At 46.1% G+C, this 27,340-nt stretch overlaps 1 protein-coding gene across 1 annotated transcript in view; it reads left to right on the top strand.

The window, feature by feature from the left end:
- The window catches only part of kcnh6a (potassium voltage-gated channel, subfamily H (eag-related), member 6a), a 262,695-nt gene that overhangs the window by 10,019 nt on the left and 225,336 nt on the right, over nt 1-27,340 (top strand). The gene's annotated exons all lie outside the window — the stretch shown is intronic.

Genomic DNA, 27,340 nt, shown 5'->3' on the forward strand with positions numbered 1-27,340 from the left:
GATGGTGGACAGGCTTTGGGGAGTCAGGAGGTGAGTTACTCGTCTCAGGATTCCTAGCCTCTGACCTGCTCTTGTAGCCACGGTATTTATATGGCTACTCCAGTTCAGTTTCTGGTCAATGGTAGCCCCTAGGATGTTGATAGTGGGAGATACAGCGATGGTAATGCCATTGAATGTCAAGGGGAGATGGTTAGATTCTCTCTTGTTGGAGATGGTCATTGCCTGGCACTTGTGTGGCGCGAATGTTACTTGCCACTTAGCAGCCCAAGCCTGGATATTATTCAGGTCTTGCTGCATTTCTACACGGACTGCTTCAGTATCTGAGGAGTCACGAATGCTGCTGAACATTGTGCAATCATCAGCGAACATCCCCACTTCTGACCTTTATGATTGAAGGAAGGTCATTGATGAAGCAGCTGAAGATGGTTGGGCCTAGGACACTACCCTGCGGAACTCCTGCAGTGATGTCCTGGAGCTCAGATGATTGACCTCCACCAAACGCAACCATCTTCCTTTGTGCTAGGTATGACTCCAGCCAGTGGAGGGTTTTCCCCCTGATTGCCATTGACCTCAGTTTTGTGAGGGCTCCTTGATGCCATACTCGGTCAAATGCTGCCTTGATGTCAAGGGCAGTCACTCTCACCTCTTGAATTCAGCTCTTTTGTCCATGTTTGAACCAAGGCTGTAATGAGGTCAGGAGCTGAGTGGCCCTGGCGGAACCCAAACTGAGCGTCACTGAGCAGGTTGTTGCTAAGCAAGTGCCGCTTGATGGCACTGTTGTTGACACCTTCCATCACTTTACTGATGATTGAGAGTAGGCTGATGTGGCGGTAATTGGCCGGGTTGGATTTGTCCTGCTTTTTGTGCACAGGACATACCTGGGCAATTTTCCACATTGCAGGGTAGATGCCAATGTTGTAGCTGTACTGGAACAACTTGGCTAGGTGTGCGGCAAGTTCTGGAGCACAGGTCTTCAGTACTATTGCCGGAATATTGTCAGGGCCCATAGCTTTTGCAGTATCCAGTGCCTTCTGTCGTTTCTTGATTATCACGTGGAGTGAATCGAATTGGCTGAAGTCTGGCATCTGTGATGCTGGGGACTTCAGGAGGAGGCCGAGATGGATCATCAACTCGGCACTTCTGGCTGAAGATTGTTGCAAATGCTTCAACCTTATCTTTCGCACTGATGTGCTGAGCTCCCCCATCATTGAGGATGGGGATATTTGTGGATCACCTCCTCCAGTTAGTTGTTTAATTGTCCACCACCATTCTCGGCTGGATGTGGCAGGACTGCAGAGCTTAGATCTGATCCGTTGGTTATGGGATCACTTAGCTCTGTCTATTACATGCTGCTTATGCAGTTTGGCATGCAAGTAGTTCTGTGTTGTAGATTCACCATGTTGACACCTCATTTTGAGGTTTGCCTGTTGCTGCTCCTGGCATGCCCTCCTGCACTCTTCATTGAACCAGGGTTGGTCTCCTGGCTTGATGGAAATGGTAGAGTGGGGGATATGCCGGGCCATGAGGTTACAGATTATGGTTGAGTACAATTCTGCTGCTGCTGATGGCCCACAGCGCCTCATGGGTGCCCAGTTTTGCATTGCTCGATCTGTTTGAAATCTATCCCATTCAGCACGGTGATAGTGCCACACAACACGATGGACGGTATCCTCAATGTGAAGGCGGGACTTAGTCTCCACAAGGACTGTGCGGTGGTCACCAATACTGTCATGGACAGATGCATCTGCGGCAGGCAGATTGGTGAGGACGAGGTCCAGTATGTTCTTCCCTCGTGTTGGTTCCACCACCACCTGCCGCAGACCCAGTCTAGCAGCCATGTCCTTTTAGGACTCGGCCAGCTCGGTCAGTAGTGGTGCTACTGAGCCACTGTTGGTGATGGACATTGAAGTCCCCCACCCAGAGTACATTTTGTGCCCTTGCCACCCTCAGAGCTTCCTCCAAGTGGTGTTCAACATGGCGGAGTACTGAGTCACCAGCTGAGGGAGGGCGGTAGGTGGTAATTAGCAGGAGGTTACCTTGCCCATGTTTGACCTGATGCCATGAGACTTCATGGGGTCCGGAGTCAATGTTGAGGACTCCCAGGGCAACTCCCTCCCTACTGTATACCACTGTGCCACCACCTCTGCTGGGTCTGTCCTGCCGGTGAGACAGGACATACCCGGGGATGGTGTTGGCAGTGTCTGGGACATTGTCTGTCAGGTATGATTCCGTGAGAATGACTATGTCAGGCTGTTGCTTGACTAGTCTGTGGGACAGCTCTCGCAAATTTGGCACAAGCCCCCAGATGTTAGTAAGGAGGACTTTGCAGAGTCAACAGGTTTGCCGTTGTCATTTCCGGTGCCTAGGTCGATGCCGGGTGGTCCGTCCGGTTTCATTTCTTTTTATAGACTTTGTAGTGGTTAGGCACAACTGAGTGGCTTGCTGGGCCATTTCAGAGGGCATGTAAGAGTTAACCACATTGCTGTGGGTCTGGAGTCACATGTAGGCCAGACCAGGTAAGGATGGCAGATTTCCTTCCCTAAAGGACATTAGTGAACCAGATGGGTTTTTACAACAATCGACAATGGTTTCATGGCCATCATTAGACTAGCTTTTTTTTAAATTCCAGATTTATTAATTAAATTCAAATTCCACCTTCTGCTGTTGTGGGATTCGAACCCATGTCCCCAGAGGAATACCCTGGGTCTCTGGGTTACTAGTCCAGTGATAATACCACTAGGCCACTGCCTACCCAGTGTGCCCCAGTATTTACAGTGACAGCCTTGTCCGCAGCAGTACTGTACCCCAGAGTTACAAAGTGTCAGACCTGCACCCACCAATACTCCACCCAAGTGTTAAATAATGACAGACATGTACTCACAAGTACTGTACCCCAGTATTACACAATGACTGACCTGTACTCACTAGTATTGTACCACATTATTTACAGTGACAAACCTGTCCCCACCAGTACTGTACCCCAGTGTTACTCAGTAAAAGACCTTTACCTACCTGTACTGTACTCCTGTGGTATAAAGTGACAGACCTCTACTCAGCCGTAATGTCGCCCAGAGTTATCCAGTGACAGACCTGTACTCACGAGTACTGTACCTCAGTGTTATACAATTAAACACCAGTATCACCAGTATTGTACCCCAGTGTTATACAATTACACACCAGCACTCACCAGTATTGTACGCCAGTGTTCTACAATTACACACCAGCACTCACCAGTATTGTACCCCAGTGTTATACAATTAAACACCAGTATCACCAGTATTGTACCCCAGTGTTATACAATTACACACCAGCACTCACCAGTATTGTACGCCAGTGTTATACAATGACACACCACTACTCAGCAGTATTGTACCCCAGTGTTATACAATGACAGACCAGTACTCAGCAGTTTTGTACCCCCGTGTTATACAATTACACACCAGTACTCACCAGTATTGTACCCCAGTGTTCTCCAATTACACACCAGTACTCACAAGTACTGTACCCCACGATTATACAATGACACACCTGCGCTCACCAGTATTGTACCCCAGGGTTATACAATGGCACACCTGCGCTCACCAGTATTGTCCCCCAGGGTTATACAATGGCACACCTGCACTCACCAGTATTGTTACCCCAGTGTTATACAATGACACACCTGCACTCAGCAGTTTTGTACCCCAGTGTTATACAATGACAGACTGTACCTACCAGCAATTTTCCCCAGATCTACTGTGATAGATCTGTAACCACTAGTACTGTCCCCCCCGTTATACAGTGACAGATTTGTACCCACCCATAGTGCACCCAGTGTTAGACAGTACCCGACCTGTATCCACCAGTACTGTACCCCCAATGTTGTACAATGACAGACCTGTCCCCACCACTACTGTACCGCAGTGTTATCCAGCAACAGAGCTGTACTCACCAGTATTGTACCATATTTTTTCCAGTGACAAACCTGTACCCACCTGTACTGTACCCAGATGTTACACAATAATAGACCTTTACCAACCTGTACTGTACCCCTGTGGTATAATGTGACAGACCTGTACTCAGCAGTAATGTTCCGCAGAGTTAGACAATGACAGACCTGTACTCACCTGTACTATACGCCAGTGTTATACAATGACAAACATGCCCCCACTAGTACTGTACCCCAGTGTTATACAATTACACACCAGTACTCAGCAGTATTGTACCCCAGTGTTCTACAATGACAGTCCTGTACTCACCAGTACAGTACGCTGGTATTTATAGTGACAAACCTGTCCCCACCAGTACTGTACCCCAGCTTTACTCAGTCAAAGACCTTTACCTACCAGTACTGTCCCCCAGTGCTATCCAGTGACGGACCTGTACTCACGAGTACTTACCTCAGTGTTATACAATGAAAGACCTGTCCCCACCAGTACTGTACCGCAGTGTAATACAGTGACAGATCTGTTCCCACCTGCACTATACCCAGGTGTTACACAATAATAGACCTTTACCCACCTGTACCGTACCCCTGCGGTATAAAGTGACAGACCTGTACTTCGCTGTAATCTCCAGTGTTATACAATGACAGACCTGTACTCACCAGTATTGTACCCCATTGTTATACAGTGACACAGCTGCACTCACCAGTATTGTACCCCAGTGTTATGCAATGACAGACCTGCACTCACCAGTATTGTACCCCATTGTTATACAATGACAGACCTGTACTCACCGTTATTTTACCCAAATGTTCACAGTCACATATTTCTAACCAGCAATACAGGACCACAATATTATACAATGACACACTTGTACTCACAAGTACTGAACCCCAGTGTTACACAGTGACACAACTGCACTCACCAGTATTGTACCCAAGTGTTATAAAATGACACACCAGTACTCGCCAGTATTGTACCCCAGTGTTACACAATGACAGACCTGTACTCACCAGTATTGTACCCCGTGTTATACAATGACAGACCTGTTCTCAGCAGTATTGTACGCCTGTGTTATACAATGACACACCTGTACTCACCAGTATTGTACCCCAGGGTTATAAAATGGCACACCACTACTCGCCAGTATTGTACCCCAGTGTTATAAAATGACACACCAGTACTCGCCAGTATTGTACCCCAGGGTTATACACTGACACACCAGTGCTCACCAGTATTGAACCCCAGTGTTACACAATGACAGACCTGTACTCACCAGTATTGTACCCCAGTGTTATAAAATGGCACACCACTACTCGCCAGTATTGTACCCCAGGGTTATAAAATGGCACACCACTACTCGCCAGTATTGTACCCCAGGGTTATACAATGACACACTTGCACTCACCAGTATTGTACCCCAGTGTTATACAATGACACACCTGTACTCACCAGTATTGTACCCCAGTGTTATAAAATGGCACACCACTACTCGCCAGTATTGTACCCCAGGGTTATACAATGACACACTTGCACTCACCAGTATTGTACCCCAGTGTTATACAATGACACACCTGTACTCACCAGTATTGTACCCCAGTGTTATAAAATGGCACACCACTACTCGCCAGTATTGTACCCCAGGGTTATACAATGACACACTTGCACTCACCAGTATTGTACCCCAGTGTTATACAATGACACACCTGTACTCACCAGTATTGTACCCCCGTGTTATACAATGACACACCAGTACTCAGCAGTATAGTACCCCAGTGTTATACAATGACAGACCTGTACTCACTAGTACTGTACCCCAGTGTTTAACGTAATAGACCTGTACTCACCAGTACAGTACACCAGTATTTACAGTGACACACCGGTCCCCACGAGTTCTGTGCCCCAGTATTTCCATTGACATCCTTGAACACACCAGTGCTCTATCCCAGAGTTACAAAGTGTCCGACCTGCACCCACCAGTACTGTACCCCAGTGTTATCCAGTGACAGACCTGTCATCACCAGTATTGTACCCCAGTGTTACACAATGGCTGATCTGTACTCACCAGTACTGTACCCCAATGTTATACAATTACACACCAGTATTGTCCCCCAGTGTTATACAATGACACACCTGCACTCACCAGTATTGTACCCCAGTGTTATACAATTACACACCAGTACTCACCAGTATTGTACCCCAGTGTTATACAATTGCTCACCAGTACTGTACCCCAGTGTTATACAATGACACACCAGTACTCACCAGTATTGTATCCCAGTGTTATACAATGACACACCTGCACTCACCAGTATTGTACCCCAGTGTTATACAATGACAGGCCTGTACTCACGAGTATTGTACCCCAGTGTTATACAATTACACACCAGTACTCAGCAGCATCGTACCCCAGTGTTATACAATTACACACCAGTACTCAGCAGCATCGTACCCCAGTGTTATACAATTACACACCAATACTCACCAGTATTGTACCCCAGTGTTATACAATGACAGACCTGTACTCAGCAGCATCGTACCCCAGTGTTATACAATGACAGACCTGTACTCACGAGTATTGTACCCCAGTGTTATACAATTACACACCAGTACTCAGCAGCATCGTACCCCAGTGTTATACAATTACACACCAGTACTCAGCAGCATCGTACCCCAGTGTTATACAATTACACACCAATACTCACCAGTATTGTACCTCAGTGTTATACAATTGCACACCAATACTCACCAGTATTGTACGCCAGTGTTATACAATTACACACTAGTACTCAGCAGCATTGTACCCCAGTGTTATACAATGACAAACCTGCCCCCACTAGTACTGTACCACAGTATTCTGCAATTACACACCAGTACTCACGAGACAAAGTTTGACATTGAGCCACATACGCAGATATTTGGACAGTGGCCAAAAGCTTGGCCATCAAGGTAGGTTTTGAGGAGCAACTTAAAGGAGTGGAGAGGTTTAAAGGGGAATTTCCAGAGCTTAGGGCCAAGGCAGTTGAAAGCACAGCTAGCAGTAGTGGAGCGACCAAAGTCGGGATGCATAGGGGGTTGGAAGTGGAGGAGTGCATAGATCCCGGAAGGTTGTAGGGCTGGAGGGGCTTATAGAGATAAGAAGGGGCGAGGCCATGGAGGTCAGATACTGGAGGGTGCCAGGCATTCCAAGACAGCTGTACTCTGAAGGGATCAATACCTTCAGGAGAATGAAAACCACATTAGTAAAATAGAGGTATGATCAGCTAAAAATGTCAGCATGACGGTAAGATACTGATTGATGGTGGCAGCGTTGCTGTTCCCAAGGGACTCAACCGCAGGTGCTGCATTGTTTAGGTTAGCACTACGTCTCTCAGTGCTCATACTAACTGTGCCACCCTGCATTCGTGTTGACTTGGCTGCACTCAATGCCTTACACCTCCTTTGAGATTGGCACAGCACCCAGCATTGATCCATCCTCTGCCAGTGCCCCCAGTGAGGAGAGATGTCTCTGTTCCCACCACTCGGTTTCGAATGAAAATTCTGGTTCCTGTGTGATTTGCCATAACTTAAGTGTGAGTGATCAGATTTCATATTTTGTGTCACTCCCTTTTAAGTGGACTGAACAGAGACCTTTGCAAATCAGCTGGATTATTGTGTCCAACTCTGGCACACACTTTTGGAAGGATTTCAAGGCCTTTGAGAGAGTACAGAGGACATTTGCTAGAATGGTACCAGGGATGAGGGATTTCAGTTATGGGGAGCGACTGGAGAAGCTAGGATTCTTCTCCTTAGAGCAGTGAAGGTTAAGGGGAGAGTTAATAGAGATGTTCAAACTAATGAGGGGCTTAGATGGCGGAGGTAGGGAGAAACTTTTTCCACTGGTAGGAGGGTCAATAACAAGAGAACACAGATTTAAGATAATTGAAAATTCTCAGATGAGAATTTTTTTATGCAGGCTGAAATGGAGCATAAATTGGTTGGGCTGAATAGCCTTTTCTAGGCAGTATATATTATAATTCTGTAAACTGGAATGCAGTACGTGAAAGGCTGGTGGAAGAAGACTCAATTGTCACTTTCAAAGGGGAAGTGAGCATATACTTAAAAAAAAAAGAAAAAATTGCACAGCTATGGGTAAGGAGTAAGCAAATAGAACTAATTAGATAGCTCGTTCAATCACAGACACGATGGGCCAAATGGCCTCTTTTTATGCCACGCTTTGCAAATAATAGTTTCTAGTGACACAGTCTGTGCTGCAGCATCTAATGGCTGCCTCCCTCAAACCTTTCTTAATTCAACATTCTCCAAAAATCCATTATCTTAAATGCCTCGAATGTTTTAAATCCCGATAGTTGCAGGTGTACAATGCTCTACCAGTGTTATCTTTGCATAGCATACATCCAATCAAGATACCTGGGGTGTTATCACAGTGGACTGTGAGGTACATTTCATATTTTTATTTCTGACTAACTCACTGATACTAAAATCTAAATTATACTTGCAGGATGCTTCGTGTGGAAGGTTCTGTAATATGTTTCAGGTCACTGGCTCCTGAATTTACCCATCTGTGGATCCAGAGGCCGCCTGAACTACAAAGCTTACATGCACCACAGTAAACTGAGCAAGTGACACATTTCTGGACCTGTTACAAAGTTGCAATTCTGGCTTTCCCAGTTTGGGCAGGTCATGGCCGGAGGGGATGGGTTCCTCAAATTCTGTCTGTAAACCCGTTTATAACTTCAATATTCATATATACACACTTTGGAGTTTTTATGCTAGATCAGCTCCCTGGATTCAGCTTCATGGGCTCTCCAATAAGCAGGCCACATATCCCCCAATGACTGGAGTGTTGCCTTATCCTGCCCAAAGTCTAGATAAATGTAACAAGACCCAGGAATTGAACAGAGACCCCTTCTCCTTCCCACTGTATTCCACTTACTTAAATACATCACTTACAATGACATGTTGTTTTATTCTCCATAGACAAATTGAATTTAAAAAACCAACTTGCATTTATATAGCACCTTTCATGACCTTGGGATGTCCCAAAGTGCTTTACAGCCAATGAAGTACTTTTGAAGTGTAGTCACTGTTGGAATATAGGAAATGCAGCAGCCAATTTGCAGACAGCAAGCTCCTACAAACAGCAATGAGATAAATGACCAGATAATGTTGGGTTGAGGAATTAATATTGGCCAGGACACTGGGGAGAATTCCCTACTTTTCTTCAAAGGAGTGGCATGGGATCATTTACCTCCACCTGAGAGGGTGGACAGGACCTTGGTTTAATGTCTCATCTGAAAGTGTAGCAATTCCGATGGAGTGCTGCATTATCAGTACTGCACTGATATATGGTCTGGATTATATGCTCAAATCTCTGGAGTGGGACTTCAACCCACAATCATCTGACTCACAAGCAAGAGTGCTACCTCTGAGCCATGTCTGACACACACACAAGTGAATTTCAGTCTATAAATCAACAGTTTAAATAACATGAAACAGGTAAATGAGCACTATCCAGAGCAAACAGGATATTCATGGTAATTACACATTTCATTCTGCTCTTCAAAATTTTGAAGGAACAAAGACACGTCTCCTGCATTAACCTTTGGTGTACAATTGATCCATGTAACAGGGCCATTTCAGACCTGGTGAAATGCCACTAGCTAACCTCCGCCTGGCCCAGTATCTCTGAGAATGACAGCGGAGCTAAGCAGAGGCTGTCTGCATCGGAAGCTCAGGGTCACTGACCTGTCCGCCATAAGGCTTCACAAAGGATCAATGGTCGCATGTCTGTTACAAACTTGAACCACCCTTTACCCTGGACACACTGTCAATCAAACTCACTGCTTCACAGAGACCCTTCCCCCTGAATTTCAATCAGACTGGATGTTTGAATTGAAATGACTTGATTCATTGATCTGTGTGAGCTATTTTGAATTGCCTGTTCAACAGTTTGCCAACCAAGTATAACCGCAACAGTCAAGTTGCACAAGCCAAGGCCTTGCTGAAGTATGAATTTGACCAGAAATTGATCAGATTTGTGTATTGCATGCAGTTTGTAGAAACAGCTGACAGTAACTGTTGTTCACCCTGCATGTGCTGTATCCAATAAAAAAGAATCTGCTAGATAATATAGCATGGACAAAGGTGCTTCATTTTGTCACAACACACAGGAAGTCTTCCCCTTGGGTTTAGCAAGCCAGCAATATTAATACGACCACACACACACAGGCCTGAGCACACAGCTCACCCATACCTAACATCCATTGGCCATCTATGCTTCACAGAGCCTGGTGTGCCTAACAACACTGCATCAGCAAGGTCTCTTCTGGAGCGAATGCTGTGATATTAATGTCTGTAGTGAAATTACTGGATCAGTCCACTCCTGGGATGTAATTTACTCCCACAAACCACCCCATGTACATTAAACAAGAATGGTTCTGTTTCAGAGACACTGTCCAGATCAGAAGCTAAACGCAGTAGAATTGGACTACATTTCTTGAAATTGTTCTGAAGCTGTCTGCTTTTGTAAACTAATTCATAGAGATTGATTACTATCCTTGGTGAACAACTCCATTTTTGTTGTCTCATGTGACTACTGGGATGATGGAAGGGCGGCGCAGTGGCTAGCACCACAGCCTCACAGCTCCAGTGACCCGGGTTTGTTTCTGGGTACTGCCTCTGCGGAGTTTGCAAGTTCTCCCTGTGACCGCGTGAGTTTCCTCTGGGTGCTCCGGTTTCCTCCCACATGCCAAAGACTTGTGGGTTGATAGGTAAATTGGCCATTGTTAAAATTGCCCCTAGTGTAGGTAGGTGGTATGAGAATTGAGAGAAGGTGGGGATGTGAGAGGGAAAATGGGATTAATGTAGGATTAGTATATAATGGGTGGTTGATGGTCAGCACGGACTCATTGGGCCGAAGGGCCTGTTTCGGTGCTGTATCTATCTATGACTCTAAACTCGATGGATCTTGGACCTCTTTTGCCGAGCAATTCCTTTGTCCAATCCAGCCTGCTGGAAGACGCCTTGGGCCCACTCTTGATGTGGAGTCAGCATTGGTGCTGCCTGATATCACTGTCTGGTTTAGTCGTTGGCAAGTGTTGGATGGCAAGTAAACAGCAGTGAGCTGAAGGCAGTAGCCACTTCTGGCGTGCAGAATGGACAGCACGCTTTTCCAATGACTATCTGTTCACATGGACGGAGCATTCACTGTTGTGCAAAAATTGCAGATTACGAATTTCACAGAGCCGGAGTCAGAGCATGATTCAAAGACACAGCATGAGCGCAGAACAGTCATGGGCACAGATTTAGCAGGGATGGGGCATCTCCTGGTGTGCACTTTTAGACTTCACCTCACCCTTCAGTTTGAAAATGTTTTGCCCTGTAACTTACTGGAAATATGATCTGATAATTGTGGTGAGGGAAACAGGGAATCTGGGCCTTAGTGAATGACAGGACAAAGAATCTATCTGCTTAACCAGTGAGATTTAAGGATTGGGAAAGAAACAGGGGAACAACGGTGAAGGACATAGAATGAATTAGAGTCAAATCTGGTACAGAGAAAGAAATAGAGGGAAAGAAAGATCGGATTTAGAGACAGAAAGGAGACAAAGGAAGAGTAAGAAAAAATATTAAATATTAATTTTTTAAAAATTTCTTAACAATTTACTACTGACAGGAATGAGAGGCCACAGTTTAAATTGTTCCCCTTCTGGATTGGAGAGGTTAAGTGGCAATGAATGAGCATAAATCTTGTCATAAAAAAATACTTATGTTGTTAAGTACCAGCCCTAAATTTCTACAGTGAGTTTAACTGGCAATTAATGCGTAAATGCAGCAATTTCATGAAGCTCGGGGAGGTTGAGGGTGAGTTGCCATTTTTGAGAGGCTAACGATTGAGCAACACAAATCGTCCAGCAATATGAGGCAATTCACAATGCACAGGGGATATGATCTTCATCAGTGAAATCACCCCCTGCTTGTTAGGAACATTGCAGGTTTGGTCCCTAGTCTATGCTGTTCCTTGCTGAAGTGGGGATAGTGGGGGCCAGGGCCCATCCATGTGAACTCCAACCCGCAACTCTTGCTGGAACAGCGCATAGTGAGACCACAGGCAAAATTTTCCCAGCCAGGTTTCAGTGCGTGCGGGGAGCTAAATTCCCTGAAATTAATGTCGGGTCAGGATCACGTTGTTACCTTGCCTTCTTCCGGCTTTCCCCGGGACGTGTTCAAGTTCAGCAGGATCTGCCTTGGGTCTGGCGGGAAAGCAATTGAGCCAATTAAAATGAGCCTTTAAGAGCTCACGGGGTTCACACTGTGTCTGCACCTTGCCAGCATCACTGAGGCGAGTGCACAGCAGGAAGAACTGCTTCAGTGAAACTGACGTTGGGAAGGCTTTGATCAATTACACTGAAGAGCTCCCTCCATGGCCGTTGAGAGGCTGCTCTTCAAAGCACTCCTTCTCTCAGAGTTATCACTGCTTGACAGGTGATTGCCAACTTCTTGGAAGGAGCTTCACCTGTCCAGCAGTTCATTACCTTCAGCTGCGCTTCCCTGCTGCCAGCCTTCAACACAGCATGGGAGCAACTCATGCTGTTCCGCTTTCCACCTCTGCTGAGGGGAAAGAGCAGAGGCCACACCCCCGCCCACTGCTCCAACAGCAGCAGGAACAACACCAGCAGCAGCACCAGCTGCCTTCTCCTCAACCGTATGCCCCTCCACAGGGCAGAGGGGATGGACACTGAGATTCATCTACAGACAGAGAATCAGCTCAGGATCTCACGATATGAAACTGCTGACCTTTTTTTATTCATTCAGGGATGTGGGTGTCACTGGCCAGGCCAGCATTTATTGCCCATCCCTAATTGCCTTTGAGAAGGTGGTGGTGAGCTGCCTTCTTGAACCGCTGCAGTCCATTTGGGGTAGGTATACCCACAGTGCTGTTAGCAAGGGAGTTCCAGGATTTTGACCCAGCGACAGTGAAGGAACGGCGATATAGTTCCAAGTCAGGATGGTGTGTGACTTGGAGGGGAACTTGCAGGCGATGGTGTTCCCATGTATTTGCTGCCCTTGTCCTTCTAGTTGGTAGAGGTCGCGGGTTTGGAAGGTGCTGTCTGAGGAGCCTTGGTGCATTGCTGCAGTGCATCTTGCAGATGGGACACACTGCTGCCACTGTGCGTCGGTGGTGGATAGAGTAAATGTTTGTAGATGGGGTGCCAATCAAGCGGGCTGCTTTTTCCTGGATGGTGTCGAGCTTCTTGAGTGTTGTTGGAGCTGCACCATCCAGACAAGTGGAGAATATTCCATCACACTCCTGACTTGTGCCTTGTAGATGGTGGACAGGCTTTGGGGAGTCAGGAGGTGAGTTACTCGCCTCAGGATTCCTAGCCTCTGACCTGCTCTTGTAGCCACGGTATTTATATGGCTACCCCAGTTCGGTTTCTGGTCAATGGTAGCCCCTAGGATGTTGATAATGGGGGATTCAGCGATTGTAATGCCGTTGAATGTCAAGGGGAGAAGATTAGATTCTCTCTTGTTGGAGATGATCATTGCCTGGCACTTATGTGGCGCGAATGTTACTTGCCATTTATCAGCCCAAGCCTGGATATTGTCCAGGTCTTGCTGCATTTCTACATGGACTGCTTCAGTATCTGAGGAGTCACAAATGGTGCTGAACATTTTGCAATCATCAGTGAACATCCCCACTCTGACCTTATGATTAAAGAAAGGTCATATATGAAGCAGCAGAAGATGGTTGGGCCTAGGACACTACCTTAAGGAACTCCTGCAGTGATGTCCTGGAGCTCAGATGATTGACCTCCAACACTGTGGGCGGCACAGTGGCGCAGTGGTTAGCACTGCAGCCTCACAGCTCCAGCAACCCGGGTTCGATTCTGGGTACTGCCTGTGTGGAGTTTGCAAGTTCTCCCTGTGACTGTGTGGGTTTTCGCCGGGTGCTCCGGTTTCCTCCCACAGCCAAAGACTTGGAGGTTGATAGGTAAATTGGCCATTATAAATTGCCCCTAGTATAGGTAGGGGAATTGAGAAAAGGTGGGGATATGAGAGGGTAATGGGATTAATGTCGGATTAGTATAAATGGGTGGTTGATGGTTGGCACAGACTCGGTGGGCCGAAGGGCCTGTTTCAGTGCTGTATCTCTATACTATATATAAAACACAACCATCTTCCTTTGCGCTAGGTATGGAAGATATCTGCAGCCTCTGGGAACCTTCCCAGTGGAGTATGTGGGCCCACATTGCCGGTGGGTGACAAGGTGCCTGTCACTGGAGAGCCACCCACTTCCACCCACCTCCCCAACCTCTGCTGGTTGTGGTGTTCTGAAGGGTCCCCCTTTCAGAATAGAAAGGGGGTGACCGAAAGGGAGGAAATGAAAAAGTTTTTGTTTGTAGATCTGTACCTTGCATTTTGGTTGTGACTGTTGAATAATGTAAAGTTAATTAGAGTTGCTGATTGTGGACCAATGGGTGTTGTAAGAACAAGTATTAATCCTGCCCTGTAATGTAACCCGCTGGGATAGGGATCAAATTAATCCTTTCCTGTAATTTAACGCACTGGGATAGGGGTCAGATTAATCCTGTCTGTAATGAAACCTGCTGGGATAGGGGTCAGAAGGTATCACGCTCTGGTTTAGTTCCTTTGGTGACCAAGGGTCTCCAAAATGGAGACGCATGTTGCCCCATAATCAACCCAAGGCGCAGCTCCACGTCCCAAGGCCCAGCTTCTCACTGTTGTAACATAAATTTCAACCTGTACAGGAGAAAGTTAGAGTGTGTGGCTTAGCACCTGGAAGTGTTACAACACTTACCTTTCCTGCCCTCCCGAAGTCCTGGATCCTCTCTCAGTGCACTGTCTCCAGGTTAGAGGCACCACACCCCCTGCTGCTCACTTCCTCAGCCACTTCCATCCACGCCTGCTTCTTTGGGGACGCTGTCCTCCTCCTCCTGCATCACAGCTAAATCCAATCCCATCCTCGCCCAATGTACACAAATACTGCCCTTGAGAGGGCAAATATACTCTGATTGCAGTCCATCATATTGTCTTTCATCTTGCTTCTGTCTAAACATCAAGGATTGTCTTTTATAGGCTTAAGCTTTGAACCTGTTTGAATCCTTTCGAATTCCACAATCTAAACATGTCTGCTCAGAGGACTGAGCTCAGTAGTGGTTGTACATTTTTTCCAATGATTCACCCCAGACACTGACAGAAATCCTTTATCCATTGTCCTTCTCTCTGAACACACATCCAACAGTGCTCCTGATGGGAGGTCCCACTCTCTCATTGTCACAGGGTTGAATGATGTTATGTTATGGGATCTTTAATCTGTTATATCTCTTGTATGCTGTGTCAGAAACTACTCTTGTAAGCAAACCTCCCTATGAGCCAGTGTGTAATAGTTTATAGTCGAATATCTGACTTTTGCAGTGAGTCCAGGGGTTAAAAAGCCCTTTTGTCACTGTATACTATTACTGGATAGCTCACCACCATCTTGTGACCTGTTAGACTTCAAAAAAAACAGTAGAATAAACATTAGCCAACTGTGTTCAGGCTATAAATAACTGAGCAGTTTTATAATGTGAAATGAGCAGTAACAAATACAGTAATATACAATGATACATAGAACATATATTTTACTCCTTGCATGTAGAAAATAATAAACAGGCTCGATTCTGCGCTGTATGTTTTAGAAAAAAATGAATTTAAAGTAGGGCCCCTTTAAGTGTCAAGTCTGGCTCAGCTGGTAACACTCTACAGAGTCAGAAGGTTGTACATTCATAGTCCCACTCTAGGACTGCTGTGCTGAGAGAGTACTGTATTGTTACAAGTGTCAACTTAATTACCGGAGGTGAAACCAAGGGTTGTTTAGGTGATGTCAAAGATTTTACGGCAGTTTTTGAGGAAGAGCAAGGAGTTCACCTTTGCCAATATCCCTCTCTCAACCAACATCATCAAAACAGGTGCACTGAGCATTGTTGTTTCTGGCTTCTTTCTCTGCATAAATTGGTTGCTGTATATGCGTACACAGTAGTGTCCTGAGGGTTTGATCAGATGTGTTAGTGCCTGCCTTGGCTCAGTGGTAGCACTGTCACTTCTGAATCACAAGGTTCCCACTCCAGCAGTTGAGGCTGCCTCTCCCAGCGCAGTTCTGAGGGAGTGCTGCACTGCCAGAGGTGCCATCTTTCACATAGGGCATTAAAGCAAGGCTCTGTCTGCTCGTTCAGGTGGACACAAAAGATCCCATAACACTATTCAAAAAAGATCAAAGAAATTCTCTGTGTCCTGGCCCTCAACCAATGCTACCAAAATCCGATTCCCTAGTCATTGATCCCATTCTGGGTTGTGTGACTTTGTTACGTGTGAATTAGTTGTTGTATTTCCTACATTTTAGCAATGCTTATACTTCAAAAGTACATCATTGAAAATGTATTAATGCCAGTAATTTCTTGAACAGGAATTTTATTCCTGTCTCCCGCTTAAAGATATTAAACCAAGTGAACAGGGCACATACTCCCTGAATTATGACCCAACATCCTTTAAAGATCATCCAGGAATGAGTAGAAAAGCCACAGATCTCTCTGCAGTACCTTGGGTATTTTGAGCCAAATACTCGACTGCGATGGTAACCAACATTTAATCTGACGTAGTTTCCTCCAGAAATCTCAAAATGGATAGACTGACCTAATCAGAATAAAAATTGAAACCTCTTGTTTATCACTATCAGCTTTTGAAGCTTGGCTTCCAAGGTAATTAATGAGTCACAGAATCAAAGTACAATTCTGTTGTGGTTATGTTATTGAACTAATAATGCAGAGAACATGGGTTTGATTTTCAATCCGGGCTCGAGAACCCGACTCCCAGATAATCTCCAGGTCCCGACTCCACCACTGCATCGCTCAAGCCTCATTGGGCAGGAGGTGAGCTCGGCACTAAATTAGAGGTACCAAGCGCCTCCAGGATACAGGAGCTCCCTGACTGTCGCCAGAGCCAAAGGCAAGTGGCAGCCATGATGGGGCATGCCTCTGCTTGCCGATGAGAGCAAGGAGCTCCAAATATTAAATGGAGCAGAGGCAAAAAGACCAAATAAAGGTACTGCGCATGTCTGCACACCGGATACTGGGGCTCGAGATAATTTTAAACATTTAAAAAAACCTTCCCTTTGACCCGCAGTGAACCCGACGGCTGTGCACCAACGTGCACCAAACTGTTCTGGTTTGCCAGAATCCCCTTCCAAAATTGTGTTACCAGCCTCCCCCAGTGTGTTAACAAGCTGCTAAAGGAGCGTAATGGGCTGTTAGTTGGAGGCTAACAGCTTTGCTGTTACCTTCCACCCACCCTGACATTGAAAATCACAGACTGGCTGAGGTGTCGTCTCGCAGATCTTCAAATCACGTCTGCTCCGGCTCCCAACCCCAGGGCTGGGATTTTACGCTGGCGACGCGGGTCTCGGTGGGTGGAAAAAGAAATGGCGAGGACCCTGCGTCACCTCTTCTCAGGAGGGCCCAGTGGCGCAGTGGTTAGCACCACAGCCTCACAGCTCCAGCGACCCAGGTTCAATTCTGGGTACTGCCTGTGTGGAGTTTGCAAGTTCTCCCTGTGTCTGCGTGGGTTTTCTCCGGGTGCTCCGGTTTCCTCCCATAAGCCAAAAGACTTGCAGGTTGGTAGGTAAATTGGCCATTATAAATTGCCCCTAGTACAGGTAGGTGGTAGGGAAATATAGGGACAGGTGAGGATGTGGTAGGAATATGGGATTAGTGTAAGATTAGTATAAATGGGTCGACACAGACTCGGTGGGCCGAAGGGCCTGTTTCAGTGCTGTATCTCTTTTATATAAAAAAAAAATCTAGTGCCAATCGGGTACTTAAGTGGAGAGCAGCGGGCCTTCCACGGGATCAAGGGCCCTGGCGCCGTAAGTCCCTCAGAGAGCTGCTGGCCAATCAGAGACTGGCAGTTCTTCCACTGAGCAGTGCCACCATGGAGGCGGTGGCTGCTGCCAGTGAGGCACACACCCAAAGCCCAGAAGTGGCACTGAACCCAGGCCACAGGTCCGTCAGGGTGGGAGGGGTCTTGTGGGGTGGGATTTGTGGGGTGGGTAAGTAGGGGGGGGTGTCAGCAGCAAGGGCAGGAGTTTTGCTCTCAGTGGGGCCCCCCCCACATCCCAATGCTAGGTTCCTCGTTCAGGTATTAAGTGCCTTTTAACAAGGGAACCCCCCCCCCCCCACCCCCCACCCCCCACCAACCCCACTCCTCTCACCCCACTCATCCCATCCCAGCGCTCCCCCAGAGCCAGGAAGCAGCCTGCACAGTTTCCCGTGCTTCCCGTGCAGTGACAGAGCCACCTGCCACATGGCTAATTGCAGCGGTGGCAGGGTGAGGCCCTTAATTGGGAATTAATTGCCTAGTTAAGGGCCTCAAATTGGTGGCAGGGCGGGAAAGCTGTTCAAATTCTGGCGAAGGCAGGAGGGTGGCAGGAACCCCACCTCCACCTCCCCTCCCCTCCCCTCCCCATCACCATCCCACCTGATTTTACGGTCTCCCCACCTCCAAATCTGCCACGCGGGAAAGCATAATACTTCCCCCACCAAAAGTTCCAATCCTGCCATGCCATTTTGAGATTTGAAATCAGTTTTTAAAAATCTGGCATCGGTAAGGAACTTCTTTACCCAGAGATTGGTGAGAATGTGGAACTCACCACCACAGGGGGTAATTGAGCCAAATAGTATTGATGCAGTTAAGGGGAAACTAGATGAGTGTTTGAGGGCGAAGGGTAACGTTGATAGAGTTAGACGAGGCAGGTTGGGAAGAGACTCAAGTCAGTATGGACCTGCTGGGCCGAATGGCCTGTTTCAGGGTTTTGTGTAAATTTTGTGTAAATTGAACATAAATGAGCATGAAGGTCTGTCATGCAACCCAACTGGCTCACTAATCCCTTTTAGAGAGGGAAACCTGTTGTCCGCACCCAGTCAGGGCCTATATGTGACTCCAGTCGCACACCAATGTGCCATGTTAACAGTGATGTACAAATCCCGAGAATAAATAAAATAAGCAATAAAAGACCTTGGACCTGACTTTCCGATTTGGGGCTCTCACTGAGACCTATTGGACTTGTTCTAAAAGTCACATTTTCCTGGGCTCTGATTCTAGCAGGGGTGAAGATCATCCATTTAGGACAGACCCCAGCCCATTCGGTTATGTGTTGAGGTTCCGACTAAGGATCTGTCACTGTGTGTGGAACTGCAAATAAAGCTAAAAGTCATCATTTCTATCAAGACCCTCTTGCGCTAGAGCAAATTGAAGATTAATGATGAGCTCTGTCCATGCTGATACCAAGGGATTGAGATCAATGTTACACTTTAGATCAACATGACTACACTTTTCTCGACAGCACCTCCCAAACCCATGACCTCTAGAACAAGGGCAGCAAATGCATGGGAACACCAGAATCTGCAAGCTCCCCTCCAAGCCACACACCATCCTGAGTTGGAATTATTTTGCTGTTCCTTCGATGTCACTGGGTCAAATTCCTGGAACTCTCGAACAGCACTGTGGGTGTACCTACCCCACACTTACTGCAGCGGTTCAAGAAGTGCGAAGTGATGCATTTTGGGAAGTTAAACCAGGGCAGGACATATACAGTGAATGGCAGGGCCCTGGGGAGTGTTGTTGAGCAGAGAGACCTTGGGGTGCAAGTACATAGCTCCTTGAAAGTGGCAACACAGGTAGACAGGGTGGTGGTGAAGGAGTATGGCATGCTTGCCTTCATCGGCCGAGGCATTGAGTACAAGAGTTGGGACGTCATGTTACAGTTGTACATAATGTTGGTTAGGCTGCATTTGGAGTACTGTGTGCAGTTCTGGTCGCCACACTACAGGAAAGATGTGATTAAGCTAGAGAGGGTGCAGAAAAGATTCACAAGGATGTTGTCTGGTTTGGAGGGCTTGAGTTATAAAGAGAGATTGGATAGGCTGGGTCTGTTTTCCCTGGAGCAAAGGAGGCTGAGAGGGGACATGATAGAGGTATATAAAATTATGAGAGGCATAGATAGGGTAGATAGCCAGAGTCTGTTTCCCATGGTAGGGGTGACTAAAACTAGAGGGCATAGATTTAAGGTGAGAGGGAGAAGGTTTAAAGCGGATCAAAGGGATAAATTTTTCACACAAAGAATAGTGGGTATCTGCAATGATCTGCCTGAGGAGGTGGTGGAGGCAGGAACAGTAGTGACATTTAAGAGACATCTGGACAGGTACTTGAATGAGCAAGGCATAGAGGGATATGGAATTAATGCAGGCAGGTGGGATTAGTATAGATAGGCATTATGGTCGGCATGGACACGGTGGGCCGAAGGGCCTGTTTCTATGCTGTACGACTCTATGACTCTAAGGCGGCTCACCACCACCTTCTCAAGGGAAATTAGGGAGGGGAAATAAATGCTGGAAATACCCAGCAGGCCAGGCAGCATCTGTGGAGAGAAAAACAGAGTTAACGTTTCTGGTCGATGACCTTTCAGATTTCTTTTGAAATAAATGCTGGTCTTGCCAACGATGCTTACATACCGTGAATGAATTTTTAAAAATCTTGTACAAGCTACTTGCCAGATATTAAAACAGTTCATTACACACAGGGGCACCTGACCTTACTGAGCAGCTGTTTCAGAAAATGATTCCCATTCATTTAGACTTTAGTTTGTTTTCTCTTGTATTCTTGATAATCTCGTGATCTGTGCCACTGTGAATGTTTATCTCCCATTCCTCCTAAGCTGTAAATATTCCATTCTATAAATTCTGTCTCTTCCCTGCCTCCTCTCTGTGCTGAAATCAAGACTCTTTGCACCTTCTCTAACTCATTCTCTTCCAAGACCTCAAAAACTGTGGAGCTTTTAGTGTTGTAGTGTTTTGAAATTGCACTTGCAGTGTGCATTGTGTACTCTAGAGGCTGCAGTGGAACATACATGCTAACAAAGTGAAACTAAAGCCGACAGAATCAATGAAGAAGCCTTTGTGTTCAGCTGCTGCAGTCTTTGTCTCTCTGTCTTTGCCTCATACCTTATACTAAACTTGGCTAAGTCTCACTCCAGCTCTGAGGACATCACAGAGCTCCTTAAATCCCTCATAAACACAGCTAGCATTTGTCTCATCTTATCTCACCCATTCAGACAGGCCCTACAGTATCCCATCATGGTATATCGTCTAAAAAGACGTTTGTCTCTCTTGCTCTACCTGAAGTCCATTCCACATATTCATCATCATTTTGTGAAGAACTGCCTGAAATCAGTCCTGAATTTATCCTTTTTGTGGTTTGAACATATGTCCATTATCCTCCTCACATAGTTCAGGTTTAACTGGTAGTCCAGATCAATATTTTCAGTAATATTAACAATCTTCTCTACCTCTATAGACTGACCTCTCAGACACTTCCTTTAAAGGCTGAAGAGCTCATGGAGCAATTTTAACCAAACTGGCCTAATCGGATACTGATGTCCAGATTGGACATACATTTTACATGTGCTCGATGTGACTTTCTGATCTGGTAGCTGATCCGATCGCATCGGTTTTCCACCAGACAATTAGGTTAGAATTACCACACAATTTTCTTTACTCTTGCCTCATAACTCATATCTCTGACACCGGAATCAGTCTTTCGACTAATCTTCGTGTCAGCTCAAGGTCTGAATATCTCTATTGTGTTTTGGTGGCCAGAACTGACAAGAGGATGCAAGGTGCATTCTGACCAGAACAGCATGTGGTCTAAGCTTGACTTACTCTGACATGCTCACCATTGTTTTGACTATATGGTTCAATACTCTATTTGTTTTTATTAATTACTGCTCCACAGTGTTCAGAAATGTTGATCAGTAAGTCTGTTAAAGCACTCTGGATCTCCGAAGCCTGACCTTCAAATTCAGCTGGCCTTTCTAGTTTGACATCATCTGCTCATATGAACAACTCCAATTCCAAAGGGCACGTCAGTCCCATGGAATGCACATCCTGCTCCATGTGGGAATTCCAGGACTCTTCCTGTGTCCTGGACAACCACGTATGCAGGAAGTGTCATCAGCTGGAGGAGCTCAAGCTCCAGTTTTCAGAGCTTGAGTAGCAGCTGGTGTCACTGCAGTGCATCCTCGAGGCTGCAAGCTACATGGATCACACGTTTCTAGAGGTGGTTCCCCCCACAACTTAAGAGTGTTCAGGCAGACAGGAATGGGTGACCACCAGGTAGGGCAGAGGTCCCCTGAGTGCATCTCAATCTCCAACTGGGTATTTAGTTCTGAATACTGGTGAAGGTTCATCTCAGGAGTGCAGCCAGAGTCAAGTCCGTGATACCATGGGTGGCTCAGCTGTATAGGGAAGCAGTAGGAAAATTGGGAAGTTAGGAGAGCAGACAGGTGTTTCTGTGGCTGATCCCAGGATGGTATGTTTAGTCCTTGGTGCCAGGGTCAAGGATGTCACTGAGTGGCTGCAGAGCACTCTGAGTGGGGAGGGTGGTTCATAGCAATACCAACGACACGGGTAGAAAGAGGGAAAAGGTCCTGCAGGCAGATGTTTGGTAGCTAGGAAGGAAACTAGCAAGTAAGACTTCAGAGATAGTAATCTCCGGATTACTCCCAGTGCCACGTGATAGTGAGTATAGAAATAGAATGATAGAGCAGATGAATGAAGAGATGGTGCAGAAGGGAGGGCTTTAGATTCCTGGGACATTGGGACCAGTTCTGGGGAGATGGTACATATGCAGGCTAGATGAGTTACACCTGAACAGAGCAGGGATGAATGTCCTTGCGGGCAGTTTTCTAGTGTTACTGGGGAGGGTTCAAACTAATTTTGGCAGGGGGGTGGGAATGAGGCGCTAAGGTTAGAGGAGAAAAACAAGGTGCACAAAGAATTGCGAGAGACAGATAGCACTGGAGTGATAAATAGTAAGGTATTAGGTGGGGTCAGAGTAAGCGGGAATGCAATAACGTCTAAATTGGATTTACAACCCGTGTATGTAGACACACGAATCGTGGTAAATAAGGTTGGTGAGCTGCAGGAACAGAGCCATGTGGGAATATGATATGGCAATAACGGAGACCAGGCTCTAAAAAGGGCAGGACTGGGTATTAAATATTGTTAGATATAAGGTGTTCAGGAAAGATAGGGAAGGAAGGAAAGGAGGAGAGGAGACAGTATTGATTAAAGAGAATATTGCAGTGCTGGACAAATAAGATAACCTGGAGGGATCAAGGACAGAATCTATTAGAGCTAAGAAACAGTACAGGTACAATTACATTGCTGGATGTACTCGATAGGCCACCAACTAGTGGGAAATTACAGAGAGATGCAGAGACTATAAACCAGGGCTGTCCAACATAAGGCCAGAATCCAGCCCACCAAAGGTTCCATCTGGCCCGCCGATGTGCCTGTGCTTCGGCTCTGATTGACGGCTCCCCTTTACATCAGGCGAAGGTGGTAGGCGGGAACTGTATCTGACCAGCGGGGGCGTGGGTGTAGTGGGGGAGAGCCCTCTCTGTGACTGACGGGGGCTGCCCAGGCGGCATTAGTGCTGATTGGTGGAATGCTGCCCTGCTGCTCTCGCGCGGTTTAGTAACTGTCCTGTATCCTGCACACTGAGCAGGTTCCCAACTCCACTCACCCCAACTTAAATAACACAGGCATGGTAAGTATCCGGTTGTGGAAATGGCTTCTGTGGGAAACACGGAGCAGGGAGAGAGGTAAAGGCCTGCTTGGGTCTGCAAATGAAACTCGATCCGAGCCTGACCCAGCCCGAGTCCTTTCATTTTTTCCCATGGCTGACCCGACCCGACCACCATAATATAATCCACTTTATTAAAGAGGTTGTGCTCTACCTTGGATGGAATCGCTCACTGCAGACTAGTGCGGAGTGTTTCCCGCCTTGACATCCTGGCTATCACTGTGTCCGACCCGACCCGAGCCCAAATGCCAGACCCGGAAGAGTGACCCAACCCAACGCGAACCTGACACATGTCGTTGGGTACCGTCGGGTTCGGGTCGGGTAGCCATGCTGTAGAGAGAGGGACAGAGGGAAAGGGGGGGAAGAGAGGGGGGTAGAAAGAGAGCCAGTGAGTTATAGTCATTTATTTACGGCACAGAATTTGGCCCCAAGTCCATGCTGGCTCTTCATAGAGCTATGCAGTCAGTCCCACTCCCTGGCTCCATCTGTAAGTCTATTTAGGTGGCCATTCAACCTTCTCTTGAAGTCATTGATTGTCTCCACTTCCACCACCCTTGTGGGCAGCGAGTTCCAGGTCATTACCACCCACTACGTAAAAAAAAGTGCTTCCTCATATTCCCACTGCATCTTTTGCCCAATCTTTCAATCTGTGTTCCCTAGTCCTAAAGGGGGCAGAAGGAGAGGGGAAGAAAGAGAGACAGAGAGAGCGCAGGGATAGGTGGGAGAGAGATGAAAATCACTCCTGACAGATGGAAATCTATCCAGAATACTCTGAATCACTACATCAAGTGTGCGGGCAGAGATTGACTACCTATTGAAGTAAAAACAATGCCAGTTATGTCACTAAATCAGTTTTCAATATAGTGACGAGAAAGTAAGTCAATAAATTAGTCTTCTCATTTAAAGCTTCTTCATAAAAATGCACATTTGTTGTAGTTTTGATAGTAAGATAAATTTTTAATGCCTTTATCTTTCTGATATTTGCTCACTGGCCCTCTATGTAGGGCAAAAATTGGAAGGTTGGACAACCCTGCTAATTCTCCTAATATAGATTGGGATAGTAATAGTGTAAAGGGCAGAGAGGGGGAAGAGTTTCTGAAGTGTGGTTTCTTTGTTGGTATGTTTCTGGCTCAATGAGAAAGGAGGCATTGCTGGACCTGGTTCTAGGGAGTAAGGTTGGTCAAGTGGATCAAGTGTCAGTAGAGGGATATTTAGGGAACAGTGATCATAATATCATAAGGTTCAGCTTAGTTATGGAAAAGGACAAGGAGCAATCTACAGTAAAAATACTTATTTTCAGGAGGACCAATTTCAGTGGTGTAAGAACAGGTCTGACCCAGGTAAATTGCAATCAAACATTAGCAAGCAAAACTAATGGAACAATGGGCTGTTTTTAAAGAGGCGATAGTTCAGGTACAGTCAAGGTACATTCCCACAAGGGGGAAAAGTAGGACAACCAAAGCCAGAGCTCCCTGGATAACAAGAGATAGCGAGTAAGTTGAAGCAGAAAAAGTGTGTGTATGACCGGTCAGGTTGATAATACAAGTGAGAAACAAGTTGAATATAGAAAGCTCAGAGGGGAAGTGAAAAAGGAAATTAGAGAGCCAAAGAGAGAGTATGAGAAGAGACTGGCAACCAACATAAAAGGGAATCCAAAAGTCTTCTATTGGCTTATAATTAGTAAAAGGGTAGTAAGATGAGGCATGGGGCCGGTTAGAGAGCAAAAAGGGGATCTATGCATGGATGCATGGAAGCAGAGGGCACGACTGACGTGCTAAATGTGTACTTTGCATCTGTCTTTACCAAGGAAGAAGATGCTGCTGAAAACATAGTGAATGAGGCATAATTGAAACACTGGTTGGGCTAAAATTGATAAAGAGGAGGTATTAGTATGTACTAATTACTGTACGTAAAGTTGATAAGTCACCAGGACTGTATGTGATGCATCCAAGGATGCTGAGGGAAGTAAGGGTGGAAATTGCGGAGGCACTGGCCATAATCTTCCAATGCTCCTTAGATACCGAGGTGGTGCCAGAGGACTGGGCAATTGAAAATGATACATCCTTGTTCGAAAAAGGGTGTAAGGATAAGCCCAGAATCTATAGCCCGTTAGTTTAACCTCAGTGGTGGGAAGCTTTTAGAAATGATAATCCAGGACAAAATTAATAGTTACCTGGACAAGTGTGGATTAATTAAAGAAAGCCAACACACATTTATTAAAGGCAATTCATGTTGAACTGACTTGATTTGAGTTTTTTGATTAGGTAAACGAGAGGGTTGATTAGGATATTGCGGTTGATGTGGTGTACATGGACTTCCAAAAGGCATTTGATGAATCACCAAATAACAGGTATGTCAGCAAAATTGAAGCCCACAAAATGGATACAAAGTTGGCTGAGTGACAGAAAACAGAGAGTAGTGGTGAATAAATTTTCAGGCTGAAGGAAGGGATATAGTGAGGTTCCACAATGGTCAGTATTAGGACCACTGCTTTTCTTGATCTATATTAATGACCTAGACTTGGGTGTACAGGGCACAATTTCAAAATTTGCAGATGACACAGAATTTCAAAGTATTGTGAACTGTGAGGAGGATTGTGATAAACTTCAAGAGGACGTAGACAGGCTGGTGGAATGGGCAAACACGTGGCAGATGAAACTTAATGCACAGACGGATGGAGCTGCAGGTGAAGCTACAGGCTGACAAGTCGCCAGGTCCTAGTGGGCTTCATCCTAGTGTCTTAAAAGAGGTGGCTAATGAGGTAGTAGATGCGTTGGTGTTAATTTTTCAGAACTCGCTTGATTCTGGAAAGGTTCCATCAGACTGGAAAGTAGCAAATATAACCTCTCTATTCAAGAAGGGGGCAGGCAGAAAACAGGTAACCGTAGGCCAGTTAGCTTGGTGTCTGTCATGGGGAAGGTGTTGGAATCGGTCATTAAGGAGGTTAAAGCTGGGCACTTAGAAAAACTCAAGGTAATCGGAAATAGTCAGCATGGTTTTGTGAAAGAGAAATCATGTTTAACCAATTTTTTGGAGTTCTTTGAAGGACTGACATGCGCTGTGAGTGAAGGGGAGCCCATTGATGTACTTTACTTGGATTTCCAGAAGGCATTTGACAAGGTGCCACATAAAAGGTTACTGTGCAAAGTAGGAGCTCATGATGTAGGGGGTAACATATTAGCATGGATAGAAGATTGGCTGGCTGGCAGAAAACAGAGTATGCATAAATGGGTCCCTTTCTGATTGGCAGGATGTGACAAGTAGAGTGCCACAGGGATCTGTGCTGGGGCCTCAACGTTTTACAATTTATATCAATAACTTAGACGAGAGATCTCTGTGTTCTAGTGCAGAGTCACAAAAAGTTAGTACGCAGGTACAGCAAGTAATAAAGAAGGCTAATGGAATGCTATCCTTTATTATGAGAGGAATTGAAAATAAAAGTAAGGATGTTATGCTTCAGTTATACAGGACATTGGTGAGACCACATCTCGAATACTGTGCAGTTTTGGTCTCCTTATTTAAGGAAGGATGTGAATGCGTTAGAGGCGGTTCAGAGGAGGTTTACTTGATTGATACCTGGAATGAGCAGGTTGTCTTATGAGGAAAGGTTGGACAGACTGGGCTTGTTTTCACTGGAGTTTAGAAGAGTGAGGGGAGACTTGATTTAAGTTTATCAGATCCTGAACGGTCTTGACAAGGTGGATGTGGAAAGGATG

This window comes from Heterodontus francisci, chromosome 33 (assembly GCF_036365525.1).
Source record: "Heterodontus francisci isolate sHetFra1 chromosome 33, sHetFra1.hap1, whole genome shotgun sequence".
NCBI classification, from domain to species: Eukaryota; Metazoa; Chordata; class Chondrichthyes; order Heterodontiformes; family Heterodontidae; genus Heterodontus; species Heterodontus francisci.